Here is a 17,318-nt window from a genome sequence, read left to right as displayed (position 1 = left end):
CTTTAAAGAGACATGAGTTGCTGCTCCCAGTAGAAAGATTGTTCAACTTTTTCACGTCTCTCCTGACATCTTCTTTACACCAGCATCAGCACCCTTGCAGACAGCTAGATAAAGTACCCCATCTGGTAGGAAACTAAAACAGCATTATATATAAAACAAAACAAAAAGCCATTATTTTTACACTGGATCAGGTCCCTAACAGATCTGACCGCGTGGTTCAACAATCCCCCTGGCATCAAAAGAAGGGAGAAAGTGGGAACCTGTGACTAAAGGCAAGACAAGGAAAGGCTAAAGTTCAACTTCAAGTGACTGTGAAGCTACACACTTACTCAACACAGACAAAATATCTCAACAGAACTATGTAATACCTATACAAAAAGATGTTTGTACAAAAGATTTAAATCATACGTAAAAAAATCAGCATACCTAAAATTCTTCATGTTTTAATTTTCCACAACACACTATTAATACTTAAAATGCCCTATTTTCTCAAAAATAAATCTTCAATTTGTTAGCAGCATTATTTTCAGAGCAAAAGAGCTACTAAAAATATATGGGGGAGAGTAAGAAACAGCCTGTTGTGATTAACTGGGGCATGACAAACAGCAGCAGCATGTGCAAGCAGTACTGGGGAGCAAAGCCAGGAGGAACGACGACGACAACAACATTATACAAGCAACACTGATTCATGAAAAACAAAGAATTCTTAGAAACTCCTGCCTGGGTTATGTCCAAGGCTCTCTTTACCTTGGTTAAACTATTAAGAAAGTCACTTCAGAAAGCCTACCACTCCTGCACAACCAAGCCTTTTTGGAAGCAAGAGCTGATCCATCTAAAGGGCTTTATGTAGGAAACCACTGCAACAGTTACTGTGAAGTAATCCATAATCAAACTGGTTTCAGCAGTAATGCATGCAACTTCAGTGCAGGTACTACCAGAGTAGTTGTCAATCAATACTTTAATGTTGGTGACATTATAGGGTCTTCTCAGAAGAATTTTGCTTATCCATAAGGTGTGTTTCACGACTTCAACCTGAAACCCACTTCTACATGATCAACATCTGTTTTAGCCAGCTCTTGTCACTGCTTGTAACACCTAATTCTGGACACAGCATTGATCAAATGGTGGATTCCTGGAAGACCTAGTTTTGCCTCAAAGATGCAGCAAATTCAATTTCTGCTTGTCATCGTGCTGCCACTTGGAGGACAGCACACTCAAAGAGCAGTCTGGGCTACTTCCATAGACAATTCGCTCCTCCAAAATTCAGAGTTAAAGCTGTGGCTGCCTCTTGAACAAGCAGCAAGTTTCCAGCATTACTGTATTTGGACAATCTTGCAAAAAAAAAAAAAAAAGTAGGTATTTTCAAAGAAAACAGTATGTCCATGACCAAATGCTACAACATCTCTTTTCCAACAAATCACTAGAATATCATAAATCAGAAGCAAGACCTTTATCTTAATAAATTCTTGACTTCTGTCACTAACATCGTATTTGATATTTAAAGAGAAATACTTCCACATATTAAAGGATTTTTAAAACATTAGGAAAGTTCAGTAAAACCATCATTTCGGATAGCATTTAGATGCCCAATTTCTCTCAACACTTCAATACAAGTAAAATACGGGTGCGACAAAAGAAGGCAAAGGTAAAACTGCGGTGAAGCTGCAGGCCGCTAAGCAGAAGCACGTGGTCCCATTTAGACCAAAGCAAGCTTTAAGTGTCTCATGAGTAATAGACTAGTATCTGTATAGAGTAAGACTTCATAACGCTGTCCCATAAGATTATCAACCCGTATACACACGGCCGTCTCCTGGCAGGTAGCCTCTGCTTGTGCAAACCTGAGGCAGTAGGAGTTTTACACAGGTCAAGACTCTTGCAGGATTCATCTAGATCTATTTCCCGCTGCTGTGAGATGAAATATGAAAAAGGGAGAGAAATTGATCACAAAGAAGCAGAGCTTTGCACAGGGGTTGTTTCTCACCCCACAAAAGGTGACCTCCCAAAGCCTCTTTGACTCTCCTCTCCTTTAAGAGGATTATGAATCTTACCCTTGGGAGCCCTCTGCTCAGCTACTGGCCTGCTGATATTACACATTAATACTATGCCTTGTCTCTTCATTCTTATCAGAGAGATATTAGAAGAATTTATAAGGTCACTGCTCAAAGATCAAGACTTTAAAAGGGACCTCTAACGCAAGCAGGGAAAGCCACGGTCAGTGGTGTTCGGTGGGGTCTCTGCTTTGTGGCTGCCGCATGCTCAGCTGTGGGTCTGCTTGGTGCCGATCAATTCAGCTTATTTGCACATGCAGGCTACTGACTACCCTTGGAAGCACAGGTTTCATCAAGGAACAACTGAAAACCAGAGATCATCATACACTAAAGAATTAGGGTGAGTCTAGAGAACGCGGTTCACAGCTCACGCACACACTGTACCACACCAAAGAGAAAGTCTCAGTGAGAACTAAGCCTGGGTGTACTTTCAAGAAGTGAGGAGCAGCAATGCATTGCAAGAACACACCGGTATCTCAAACGGAAAGCCAAGGAGACGGCAGCAAATTCAATTAATTTTTTTTTTTTTTTCCACAGACAATTTTCCCCCATTCTTTTGGTTTTTGCACCTTCCAACAAGACACCATTTGGACATTTCTGAATGGAATCTATGAAGTGATTCCTGAACAATCGATCCCTAGAACACAGTAATCAGGAATCATTTCACTTGCCACTTAATAGCACACAGATGTGAAGCAATCTATGCTGCCATGCAGGTGAACAGACATGTTTTTTCATTCATAAAGTAATCAAAGTTAAAATGCATTATGAATTCCATAGTTACAAAAACTGCAAAGACCAGACTTGAAGAGAAACCTTAACAGGTAGGAACACATTGCCAGCAAGGACACAGAATTTCTATGAATGGAGATTCAGGATGAGATTAGACACATATACAAGCTAATCCCAGTGGATACAGTCAGTTCTGATTTGGAATAAATGGTAAAGCACTCTCAAAAGGAAAAAAAAAAGTACGTGGGCAACACAACGGAAGATCTTCTCAGATGCATCTGTTAAGAACACTCCACAGTTTTGGCTGTTTCAGACTACACAGTGCAACAGCTAAGTGAAGCCAACGTTTAAGAGTTTTAACCAATAAGTGTACAGAGAAGCTACAGGGTTAACCACAGAAGCACAAAAGCCACAGGGAGCTAAACCCATGAAGAATTATTACAAAAGCTGTAAATGCAGAGGAGCTCAAATTACATTCCTTAAGTAGTTTTGATAAAATAAGAATGATCTACAGCTTTCCAAGAGACCACTAACTAAAAGACAAACATAAGCAGCTTGTGGTGAACTTGGATTTTTAGTATCTGTTCTTAACTTTTGAATTATGATGCTTTTAAAACAGAAAAAAAACCAGCTTTGGTCAAAAAAAAAATGTCAGTTGCTGCAGATAATTGATTTCCACAGAAAAATCCACAACTAGGACAAAACAGAACTTCTAATTGCTATTTTTAATTCTGCAGTGACAAAAAACCTCAAGACAAACATTATGCAAGATCATCAACCCCTTTGCTCATAACTGGCACCTTAATTTAGCGTGCTACCACACTAGATAGCTTAAATTGAATTCTTAATGCCGAAGTGCACCACTGGCTGCAGCAAGGCAGTCATAGCAATAATGGAAAGAAAAAAAAAATTCCAAAGCAAACATCATATACTGAATTTTGCAATTACAGTTCCTTGGGCACAAGCAGATATACCCGAGCCTGCCCAGCACTAAATAAACGGTATTCTTTCCAGATCAATAATCCCCAAAAGATTATCAGATGCTCCCCAGTATTTTAGGAACACTGAAGAGAAATCAAAGCACGCAGTAGATCTGGACTGATGGAAAACCTCCAGGTCACCTTTTGTACTAGAAAGTGGGTCAAATGCAAAGAGGCTGTAACCTGCTGAAAAAAGAAGGTACTTTACGTTTTGAGCAACTGTTTTTCTTCTTTACAAACCAACCTCTCAGCATTCCACACACATCCTCCATGGCACTTAAAGTCAGGTACAACTAAAATCTCCAAAACCGCCATGTATTGTACTGAACTGTAGTTCAGTGGCTATCACATATACACACACGACTGAGGAAAAAAACAAAACAAAGTAATCTTGAAGAATATCCATGTCACCCATCCCAAAAAGAGACAGGTTAATCTTCTACACCGATAATAAGCAAGACTGATGAATTTCAACCAGACAGACTCTTAAATGCTGTCTTCCATCCATTCTTATCACTTTGTGGCAAAGAATGACATTCAGGAGGAAAACAAGACTGATTAAGAGCCTACTTTCAGAAGTTATTGTCCTGCTGCGTGGAAAGAGCTCTGGAATCTCCCTATGAATCACCAGTTCATCCTTCTCTGACTCCATTTACTCTTCAGAATTCCCTGATGTGCTCGAATTCATACTCCACCCACCCAGACCGTAACATCCCAACTTGCATAAAGGAATACTGTGGGAGACAGCATCAAAACACTCAGTAAACTTAGGCTAAATGGCCTCCAGTGTTCTTCCTCATCCACAAACCCGATTACTGTATCGCAGAAGACAATGAGGCAGGTCAGACACAGCTTACCTTTGGTAAATCCTTGCTGACTGTTTCCAGTCACATTCCTTCACGTGCCTAGAAAGGTGTACCAAAAGGACCTGACCCACAACTGTCTCTGGGTCTGAAGTGAGGCTGACCAGCCTGTAAGTCCCTGGATTATTCTTTGGGCCTATTTTGAAGACAAGTGCCAACATTTGCCTTTGTCAAGTGACCAGAGACCTCTCAGCACCTCCATGACTTTTCAAAGATGACCAAGACCAGCATCACGATGACACAGCCAGCTCAGCACCTCTGGGTGAAGCCCATCAGGTTCCATGGACTCACATGGCTCAAATTCTCTCAAGTAGTCCCTCACTTTGTTTTCATTCGCTTCTGATTGCCGTTTCCTTTTTGAACCCTGCCTCTAAGCACAGGGGGACGGGAGACCTTACCGCTGAAGACTCAGGCATAAAAAGCACTGAATACCTCAAGCAAGTCTGTGCCAACCATCATTCATTCAGCCACCTCATTCAGCAGAGTCTTTGTTTAGCCCTTTACTGCTGATGTAGAGGCAAAAGCCACCTCATAATTATCAGGGATGTTGTAATAAGCACTGTCCTGAGAGAAAGGAGCTGCTTCCACAATTCAAAAACAGAAATGCAGACTAATACAGCTGAGTTTGTTCTGTCTGTATTCCATGTTGTCAAAGAAACCACAGGTCTCTTTGCAGGATGTAAAACCAACTTGCCGGAGAGTTGCATGACCCCATTTCTAAAACATTTGGCAAAAAAGCCTCCCTCTCACTGTCGGCCAGGCTGAGTGAATTTAGCAAAAGGAAGTCAGCTCTGTAAAGAGCAAACCTAGGCCCTCCTGAAAACCCCCAAGAAAGTTTCATGGAGAAGCTTCTTTTCAGCTTTAATTAAGACGAAAAATCTAGATGAAGGAATAAGGAACTAAGATTTTTACCCAGTTAGATTCCAACTAGCTAGACTGCTCTAAGTATAGAAAAGGAGATGCTTTATGATGACTCCATATTCTCACAGTTTTTACACGCTTAATATCTCAGTGTACCAGATGAGGAGGAACGGCAGGAGAAAACTCAAAGCCTTTCTAATGCTCACCCAAGAGAAAGAAGAACCAGAAGATAAAATGCTTGCAGCCTAGGTCACTGCTGCAGACTGCTGGCACTGAGCAGGCGTCTCATCGTGCCACACTCACACTGCCAAAGTGACGGCAGTGCTTGCTGAGTCTGAAAGCTAGCACAGAAGCATAACAAAAGGGAACAAAAGTATGTTTTATCAGACTCCAGAACTCACAAGTCTCCCCTGCCCCCTTCTGGGAACAAGGTGGATTTGAAAACTTCACTATCTATTTCCAATGATGAAATTGTTTACTCCAGCAAACAACCAAAAGAAAACCAGAAAAAGCTTTTGCCTCAAGCAGGAGTCCTTTCAGCAAAGTCATGGATGTTACTAAGTACATCTCCTTCAGCAGCAGAGGCAGACTCAAAATGGATTTTCTTTACCTGTACATATACTGAACCCACTGACAAAGTCGTGCCTGCCGGAAAATGGCCTTACAATCCACTACCGCTTAACTGCAAGCCGACTCACTTCTCAGGTCACGATGCAGATGCGCAATGCAGACTCTGTCCTTTACCCCACTTTACTCCACTACTTACTTCCCCAAAAGAAAATAAAGAAAATACAGCAATTACAGCAAAACTTGCATGATATGCACTAACTGCTCATAAACCTTCTCCACAAGTTACAGAAACCACATTCTATTAAGCTGCTGACTGAGACCTGACTTAAGCAAAAATCCCTTTGCAGTGACTTGCCACCCCACATATTTATCTTGAGATCTTAAATGCAAGAGATAAACAGACCTCATAAGGTCCAGAGAAGAAAAATTCTCCCACTTGCCTCTTCCTCCCACTAACAAGGAAAACACTGTGCTACTCTTTGCCTGTGCATTTTTACACTTCACAGCATTAAAAAAAAAAAGAGTTGCAGTTTCCTCTTCACCTCCAGAGTGCAGTCCTGCAATACTCTGCTACTCAGAAAACTTCAGCACACATTCAAACACTTATCCTTTGTCTTTGCTCTTCCTGTGGGCTACTGAGGAGGAAAGCTAAGCAAAGACCCCAAATACCACTCCCAGCTGTGACACGGAAAGGGAATTTCCAAAGGAATGGAGCACAGCTACTGTGAAGCCCCTGCTTAGGATCTGCAAAGGGAAGCATTTCTCATTTTTAAGAGACTGACCCCACAGTAGAGATCCAGGAACTCTATCTAAAGAGCACATTGTGAGCAACGACGTGTTTTGTGCTCTCCCCTCCCTTTGCAAGTCAGCCGGTAAGGAGCAGAAGCTGGCTCCAGTACTCAGGAAGCAGCACAAATGTTTTGTTTCCTAGGAATTAGGGCAGCATCTAGATTTAAACCTATGAAGTCTGAGAGTCATGCATCAAAGCCAAACACAAACTTGCCACGAAGAACCATCACAAGCAAGCTAATCTCACCCTTAAGGCCTTTCAAAACCAGCATTTGAGTTGGTTCGCTTCAAGCTCACTGTAAAGCAACTTTACAATTACTATGATACGCTGTGGGCTGTGACACCACTCTGATCCATCTCCTTCTCAGATCTATACATTGCCCTTTTTCTGAGCTGTCTGAGAATTAATTATACGGAAATGAACAGTGTTAGATAAGGGGATTCCAAGCAATTGGCACTCTTAAAGGAAGCGAGGACTACAGGACCTCTGCCTTCAAGAAATCTGTAGTGATGTCCATTCAGTACAACTTGTGCTGTTAGAAAGACAACAAGCTTAAGATCCAAACAAGCCAACATCAGTACTACACCCATCTTCTTATTCGTGGCCAGAAACAAACACACGCTTAGCCATGGTGTGGGTCCTGCCTCTGCCTCCTGTCACCACTAGACCACATCAGAGCAGCATCCTGACCTGAGAAAGTTCTGCCAAAACTGCAGGTGCTACACAAACAGCGGCTTTGAACAAAAACATTAATACTGCGACTTTAATACATTGTCTGCATAAGCTCCACCTACCCCTCCATGTAAAGCACGGCAGTAACAGTAAGCTTCACAGTCCCATGTGATCTGGAATTTCACTACCCAGGAGGACTTTAATCTCACATATGCAGGCAGAGCTATATCAGGGCATTTCGGCAGTCAGAACCGAGTTTGAGAGTGAATGGAGGGGCACATGCATTAGAATTTTCTCTCTCTTACTGCAAAGAGAAAGCTGAACAAACATTTTGCTTCAGTTACACTTGTCTTTTTCTACACGGGGAAGCTGACAACACTTACATTTGGCAGGACCCAAATGGCATCATGCAGTTTTATTGGACAGCCCAGCTTTTGTCTGAACACTGTTAAAACATACAAGGCCAGGAGAAATAGTCATTCTTACATCAGTCCACTGAAGTTTAACAAGTCAGCGAAGTGCTCAGTTGATTTGGCTGAGAGATTCTTTATATAACCATAAAGTATCTGAGGTCATCCAAATGGAAAGGAAAGAACTAGGAATAGGCTACTGTTTTTTGGTGCTTCCACCAAACGTTTCAACCATCTTCAACCATTCAGTCCAGGTGTACTTCAGCCATCGAAAAAACAGCATTTCAGAAAGGAACAGCAGGATAGCAAAGTAAACTATCTGTGTACTGTTTTGAAAAGACTGCATTTTGGTGATCATTTTATTTTCCATGATCCCCTTCACTCCATTTCAACTTAGTCTTACCTGATAATTACATTCTCAAGATTTTAAGAATTTGTGTCCCAGTCCATCAACAATTGAATTGAGTTTGTTAATGCAGACTTAAATTAGGGCACCTCTTTCAAGCAAATGCGGTGCTGTCTTTGGCTGAAGAACCAAAGCCTTTAGCAACTTTTCTGCTCGAATGGCAGAAACAAAAAAGGACAATCTAGGAGCACATCAGTTCCACAGAAAGACTTAAGAGCATAAAAGCAAGATTATCCAAACAAGTTCACTTCATCCTGGTAAACAAATTCTCATGCCAAAAGCACAAGGAGCAGCTGTTATCTAGTGGTTTCTTCTGCTAACATAGTTCTGAGACATTAAACAAAATTCGGGGCTTTCCTTAAGCATCTGAAAACGGTCAGAGAAATCCAAGGCAGTCAGATGTACAGTACTCCAGATTATATCAATGCTCAGGACACAATTTATTGTATGAGAAAAAGGAATTCCAGGTTGCCCTGAGATGCCGTGTGGACACCCATTCTGGAGTAAATATAGCAAGGTTTGTAGGGATAGGTAAAATCTTTTACTAGACCAACTGATAGAGGATGCCCTCCACTGCTGCTGCAACCCCCTATATTTTTACCCTGCTGATGAAAAAATTAATTCAGCTGGAAAAGACATATTTTGGGACCCTACTTTTCTACTTAATCCTTCTTTCCTTGGAAAAAGTGCTGATAACTCACATGCTAGTCACAACGACAAAAAAAGGACTAACGTCACTGCCTACCTTCTCAATACCCCCAGCAAAACAAGCTTTATTTTAAAAGTGTGGTTTTACCACTGTAACTATACCTACATTAAGGGACTCCACTGGCAGAGCTGCACTAGGCAAGGATGAGCATGCTGATTAATGCAGCTGTCCCAAGCATTTGTAGCAGAAATGACCTTATAAGCACGTCCACAGGGAGTTAAAGCCACATAATCACGTTGCAAATCCATGCTCCGTACTTGATATCAGTTTAATTTTCCTGAGCAGGTGACCCTTAAGGGCCACAGGCAAGAAAACACGAGCTATAACTTCCCAACTTGACACTTCTTCATTTAGATTTTTTCCATGAGAAAGTACCAAATGAAGGTACATTCTTATATAGAGTACAGTCTCTTGTATGGTCAACCCACTAAAAAAAGAAATAAACAAACAAACAAACAAAAAAACACAGAGAGGAAAAGGAAAGAAAAATCTAAGCTCCAAGTTAGGAAAAAAAAAAAACCCACAACTCAATGCAGGCACTGCAAGAAAGTAAACAATGATATGGAAATACAGGGATAAAGTGCAACATTTTGGTTTTGAGTAGGAAATAACTTAAAAGTTTCTGTCATAACAAACCTATTTTAGACAAAGACAGCACATTAAATTTAAATAAAATATATGATAAAGTATCTGATGGCCCTTAAAGCTAAGGTAGCTGATTTTGTTTGAAACTAGCTACATCTCCGAAGAGAATTTCACACAAGGATACTCTCATATCCCTTGTGACATTAAAAAAATCCAATATGGCAAAAGATACGTGACACACAACTCAGGGTCATGGAAGGGATCTTGATCTGGGTCTTTTGTTATCCTGTTACTCTTCGGGGGATCAGCATAATCTGCAAGACTCTCAATCACTCATACTGAAAATCTTAAAGCTGTTAAAATACCTCAGGGGTTGTTATGTGGCTCGCAGTATGCTCTGGAAGGTAAAGGGCAAAGAACAAACAGATGCCCCCAGCCACATGAGTGAAAATGAAAGGCAATCTGAACCTGAGGCTATCTTCTCAGAAGATACATCAATTGGACGGCTAGTCACAGCTTCGAGCTTGGCAAGATGCTATGCGTTTTGAAGGGCAAACCCCAAAACTCGGTATTTAAAAATGTCTGCAAGATTATTTTACCAGACCAGGAGTCAGCACTGCCAGCCTTTGGTGCCGCCTTCTAGCAGACCTCACTCTCCCATGGGATCCAATGTAACTTCGGCTTTGCAAAAAGAAATATCCAAGGAGAAGGGAGCTCCCAGATGTGAAAGCAGCAGTCCCTGAACACAACTGACCCTACTGTATTTCTTAAGCTCATTCTAAAGGGAAGAGACCTTTAATACTCCAAATCTTCATTATTGCTCTCCTTATACACTGACACTGAGCATCAGGCTTCTCTGAGTACTATACCCCACCAGCCAGTTCTGTTCTGAAGGTCTGAAACGAGAAACTCCTCCTTTTCAAATCAAGTGAAGAATCATACAAACGAAGCCTATATTTAACTTCTTATTCACTGCAGCAGTTGCAAACAAGTTCTTGTAAACACTCTACAGGTCACAAAATTTCCAGTATCTTATCTAAATGTTAAGCTGCTGAAGTAGAGCTCAAAGCTCTTCCCAACAGTCTTTCTAGAGTGCCACTTACAACAACTGAGGCCACTGGGTAAGTAACAGAGCTGTAAAACCAAAGCAAAAAGACAATAATTTGTTAAACCTGATCTACTGTCAAATTGACTTGTGTTTAATTATTACGTGCAGCACCTGCACCTATACATATATAAATAAAAATAAATAAATTACTTTTCCCCATATGCTAAAAAAGCAGAGCACAAGTTCATTTGGAAGACACACAGACCATGGCAAGTTTGCATTTAATAGCAGCTCTGTCTCAAGTGTATAAAAGGTATCATGGATTTTTTCACACCTTAAATTCCTCTAAAGATACTGGAAAACTGATGTTTTGTAGAAGCTGCAACACCATCTGCTAAATTAGATGTATTCTCACCGCCATCCAGGTTACAATACATCATGGGCCATATATACCTAGGGAAAGCAGATTTACTCTTTAATTTTCTTCTCCAGTTCAATACAGTGTAACAATAGGTGCCACAAGTGTACCCTCTCAGACTGAAAGATGCTAACTAACAAGCACTATGGATAGAAAATAACATGCAGTTCTCTTCTCTGAAGATCTTACGAAAACTGCATGCGATAGCAAACCTGAAACAACAGAAAAACTTCTTTGCATTCATGGAAGACTCAACGTGCCAAGCTCACTACCACAAGGCAATGGCCTTATCAAAGTTTTTGAAGGGTTTTGAATTTTCTTCTGGTTGTCATGTCACAATAGAATGAAGTACAAAAAACAGAGTCTGGAAACACTTCACAACCTAATCTGTAACCTTTAATTGCCAGGTTTTAGGAAGATACTTTAACTGCAGTGAATAAAGAGCTTGGTTTACTTTTGGCTGGTGGATGATGTAATAACCTTAACTATTTTAACTAAGAATATTTGAGTCAAGCTGCATTTACAAATCAGAATTATTTAAGACAACTGTTTTTTTGTTACTAGGTGAACCAAGTTGTCAATAGGTTCACTGTATTCTCAACTGCTGAAAAATCATACAGAAGTGTCACTCCTAAGGATGCTACATGACTAATGAACAGACCACAGGAACAGTAACACCTGTGATCCGGCTTAACTAAAGCTAAGAATAATTAAGGGGAAAAACAGAAACCCCAAGTGCTGCCATTACAGAGGCGGGGGGGAAGGCAGCGTGCATAGCACCTGAAGAAGAAAGAGTGAAAACTTTCAGATTCTGCATGGTGCAACAGTAGTACTTATTCAGTCTGACTAATGGAGTTAGAGCTTTTCTCTCAGTTCTGTAAAAATAAAAGATGCGTAAAGCATACCTGATAACGCTTATTGGTTCAGATTTAGCTTACCTTCAAATTTTAATAAGTGTATTCAGGCCAACGCTTGTAGTAAGAACTGTGAAAAATTAAGACCTCAATTACATTAAGATTTGTACCCAACCAAAGAAAACGCCACTTGCACAGCATAAGAAAACACACTTACAGTATTTGGTCAAAACAGGAAGCAAAGCAAACATTCTAATATTTGGTGTATGTTTACATTTAATCTAAGCAAAATCTACATGTTCAAAATTAACCTCATGAGGGTTTTATTGTGAGAGGTGGGGGGTGTTTAAGAAACTGTCTAAAAAACTCTACACATGTAGCGCTTCATCACAAACTGAGCTTCAGACCGCTTTAACAATCTTTTTTAGACAGACTGAAGTTAAAAGGTCTTCCCCCCCCCCCCCCCCCCCCCATTTGTGGGATGAGAGAGTCAACGCCAATGCATTTGACAGGTATGCCTTCCTCAGATCTGCCATGTAGCTTTACACACCGCCACAGTTCGGAAAAGTTAAATATACCTTCCACCATGCACCAAACGTTGCGAGAACCTTCCAAAGCTCCAGGACTTTTTTACTTACAATCCACAACAGTACTCAAACCAACGCAAGAGCACAATAGCTTCATCTACAATAGCTCCAACATTTTCATTGCACTTATTCTTTTGTTTGATTTGGCCACTGACTAAGACACAGGACTATGCAGCCCCCTAGGCTTCTCTCCCAAATCCTTCCCGCTTTAAATAACTCACTGACATCTGCATTCACTGGTGCACTGATTTTGGTGCTCGAAGCCGCTTATCGCCTATAGTTAGCTGTAATGAGATCATGACTGCCTCCCCACACGTGCTTAAGCTGCTTAGACAGTACTGTCAAAGGACACAGAACAAACAGCCAGCCCTATCTTCTTGTGCCTAGGATTCTAAACTCACTTTTTGAAACGCATGACAATACTTTGATATCAACAGCGGACAATGCTAATCCGAATTAAAGATTACATGATATTTTCCATAAACCCACTCTGGCAGTTTAAAAAACAGGAAAATGCAGCTCAGCTTAGAACTACAGGGGAGGGAAAAAAAAAAAAAAAAAGATAAAGATAAATATCACAGCAGACTATATGAGCTATACAATAGTTCATCTTTAGATCAGCACTTAAGTCAAAGATACAGGAGCGTCCCCTGCAGAGAAGGCACATCTCTCCTCTCCCTACTCCAGGAAGGTAGTTGCGGAGCTCAGCACCTTTGGTCATTACCTGCTGCACTTCAAACTAGCAAGACCATTAGTGACACAGGCCAGAGGCCTCTCCATCAGAAAAGCGAACTGTGCGACACAACCACTATTTAAACACGTGGTCTTTCAAGAAAACGAGGTCATTCAAGTCTGCTAGCAAACAAATGCTTATACCACAGGTACTACTACTGAGTCATATCTCTGCCGATAAAGAACTGGAGGAAAGCAGGCATGCTAGACTTCCTTCCAAATTTAGAACAGCACAAAGTAACCCCTTTCAGCCTCTGCAAGACTATCAAGCCAGTCTATCATCTTTCAGCAAAATAACCTCAGAATAGAAAATAAAAATACAAAAACCAGACAGTGACAGAGTTCTGAAATCATCATAAGATAATTCAGCTGCACTTCAGCAACCTAAATGGCCAGAATTACTAGAGCATAAGAATTAGCCTCCAAATCTTGAAAGCTTAGTTCTTATTACAAAGAATTGACACTGGTTTGATGAAAAGTTAACAAACATAAAACAGGACTGAGTTTTTCACTCTGTTCTAGCGCACTTACCTGGGCATTCCTGTAGTATCCTCCAAGGATGAGAGCATACCTCCCACAGACAATATCTACATATACTTACTTGGAGGGTAAAATTACAAAGTGAGAGGCAAAAAGCAAGCAGCTTATTTCTTTTTCTATGATATTTAAGGTGGCTGCATGTGTATTCTGAGCAAAACAGAAAAAACTTACTTTAGAGATGTCACCCAAGCTCTCTTTGTTGAGCAGTCACTGGAATACAGAGCCAACCTCTCACAATCAAGAGGGAGCAGGACGCCAGAAGCAAGTCAGCCTGCAAGACGTTGTATGGAAACGAGTTAGCAAGTTTATTTAGACTTTTTCTTGCTCATCAGTTCAGAACATTTGAGAGCACACTTTCCCTCAAGTCTGGGACCAGAATTCACAGTGAGCTCCTTTCAGGATGCAAATACTCTCACACGCTCCTCTCATACCACTGGGGCTGAGGGAACCATCGCCCCCATCCCCCCACCTCCCCCATTCCTCAGCTGAAGATTACCAACCAGCGAATGAAACAAAACAGGATGCATGCCTGTTCTTCATCTGGCCTGGCTCAGAAGACACTGATGGGTATTGACGAAGAAAGGTTGAAGCTTAGCATATTAAACTATGGCGGCTGAACAGGCACTGCTGTAGGTCCTAATACAAGAGAGGTAGCGTTTGGCAAAGAAGCAGGACAGCTGGTGGAAGAGATAACCTTTCTAACTACAAAAGCTAAATCAGAGACAGCTTATCTATCAGAGCTCTCAGCCACGTGTAGTAACATCCTCCCAGGATAGGCATATTACATCTCATAACCTTTTTTACTGCTTTTATCAGATTGGGCTGACCCAGATCTTCTACTAATATAATTATGGCAGCTATGTCCCATGTTATTTTTGAATAGAAACAGTTGTACCAATGTTAACTACTGTGGATATCATTATACATACAGAGAGGCACCCTATTTGTTTACTCCCAGAGAAGGGGATTAAAATAATTTGTTGTGAATGAAACTGACCGCACACTGACAGGGGTTATGCAAAATAAAAGAAAGCTTAAAGAAGCTTGCCTTTTATACACAGTTAACGCCACTCAAAAGGCATATAGGCAAGCCTACCAAAATAAAAGAAGGCAAATGACTTACACCTTAGTACTGTATGCAGAGTAGTTCGCACTGATGGGGACTACATAGGAAGCACAGGCAGCCCAACATGCCAATTAAGAGAACTGCATCTATTAGAAAGTACATCTACCCGAACAGCACACTGGGAAAGCCAAAAATAACAGCTGCTGCCACATCAGAACAAGCACAAGCACTGCGTACAGGCGATGCCTGCAAAACAGAAACTAAGCAGCCATGCACAAACACTTCCTCTTCCTCCCCCACCACCCCTATGACAGCAGCAACAAACCTGAGATTAAACACTCGCCAGCATCCTGCTCTGCATTCCTGTCACATCAGGAATATAAAAGAGGGAGGCTGCTAGCTGCTCCTCCACACATCTGAAGGGTTCTTTCAGTTTACAGCAAGTAATACAAATACTTGACATGATTCTTGCAGAGGTTTCTAACGCATCTTCTTTTCTTCCACTCCTTTTCTCTAGTTCACCCATTTCAGAGCTCACTGGGGACCCCTTGTATTTACTAGGCTTGTTTTCGATACACTCCTTCTCGTAGACTGAGAAGTCAGAAATAAAAGCAGTTGTTCCTAGGCAAGTCACATTACATAAACAAGCAAGCGCAAAGCCACAGCTCTGCTGAGCTGCCACACACAAACTCTGCAAGTCAAGCTCAAATCTAAACCCTGCCCAGCACCAAGACTGACAGTGTGACACTGTCAAATGCAAGAGTAAAACAAATCAGGCTGCAGTTTTCTGTCAATACTAAGTTCTGAGCCTATAAATCCCAGCATCAACACTCAGCTGTGATGCACATCTCAAACACGTTACAAGCTAATTCCTGATGGGATGACTGGGGGAATACAATGACAGCAAGTGAAGTACCTGGGTTACAATGCAATGCCCGAAACAGATTTTCTGTGGCTTCAGTATCTGCATTTCAACCACAGGTGGAAGAAACATACCTCCTCTAGAGTACATGCTGTGGATACTCAACTTCAAGCTCACCACCTACATTTCTCATTCCAATGAAAACCACAGGACAGGCCTACCCCATACACCAGTGTGCCAGTCAGAACTCACCAGATCCACGACAACCTTTAGACACAAAGTAATCAACTAAAAACTGAAATCTGAAAAGACAAGTGACAAAACCTTTTTAGAAACAGTTGGCGTTCCATTGAACCAAAGAGACTGTATCCTGTAAGCAGATGGTCAACAAACAGCTCCAAGCTTGTACAGGGCTCCTCATCTTGTGCTAGTCAAGCTCAACAAGGTCACATTTTCAGAGTTTGATAATTTTACCTGAAATGAATAAGCTCCGCACATGGGGGAGGGAAGGAGAGAAGAAACAAACTAGGTGGCTCAGATGGAATGAGAATAGCATGCAACTGCACGATTAAGAAGAAATCATAATGCTTGTTCAGAAGGCTGATTAAGGGTGCAGGTACTACTTCAGCTGGGCATTTTTTGACCTCTGAGCACTTGCTGTTCTAACCTTGACTTCTCACTATGTGCAATGCAATACAGAATAACTTGCAAGTCAGTTGACCTACACAATCTGCCATGAAAGGGGATCCCAAAGCACATCTAATTTTTCTTTCTAGAGCATTGTTATAAGAGGAACATGCCCAGTACATGCCCTGATGATGAAGCTATCACTACTGTACTATTCACAAAAGTAGTAGGAAAGAAACATGGACTCTTCATACAATTTTTAAATGTATGTAAACATGCATTTTAAAAATATCTTTTGTATAACTAAATATATAAAAATACATTGCTGCACTGTTTCACAGTCACAGCGCATGTTACCCTGAACAAGAATAAGACTGCATTCCACCAGCAGCCCCATGTTTCCACCATTGCCCTTGCACCAGCAAAATCATTTAAGCATCCACAAAGCTGAGGAGAAAAAAAAAAGTTAGTTTGTCTTCAGTTTGATCAGTTCATTAGTCAGGGAACTCTGATTCCCACCTGCACAAACACCCCAGCTGGCACCAGCGACAGGGCACAAACCTCCTGTTGGTTGCAGTCTACACTTATATGAGCTCAGAGTGACTGTGAAGCTACACACAGAAGGTGGCACAACCAAAACTCCTGGTGACTGGAAGCCAATCCTAGAAACCATTCCCTTTCTTATCTTAACTGTGAATCATGCTCACTTTCTCTTTCTCCTATGTAAGAAATGTGCAAAACTGCCACAAGGTGCCTACTGGACAGCCAGAGTAAAAACTAACCTAGGGAAGACACAGGCAGTGTTCAGAAGAGGGCCCTACCAGCCCCAGATTCCTATCGTAATGACCTCGTATATATCAGCTTGCCCTTCAAGGAGCCAAGGATCACTTCCCCTGCTCTCCCAAAAGTCTTTATTAGACAGGAAACAAAGGCAATGCCATGAAAGAACACTTCAGAT

This window comes from Vanellus vanellus (assembly GCF_965231255.1).
Source record: "Vanellus vanellus genome assembly, chromosome: 9".
NCBI lineage: Eukaryota > Metazoa > Chordata > Aves > Charadriiformes > Charadriidae > Vanellus > Vanellus vanellus.
The sequence above is the reverse complement of the archived record's forward strand: the minus strand, read 5'-3'. Positions refer to the sequence as shown.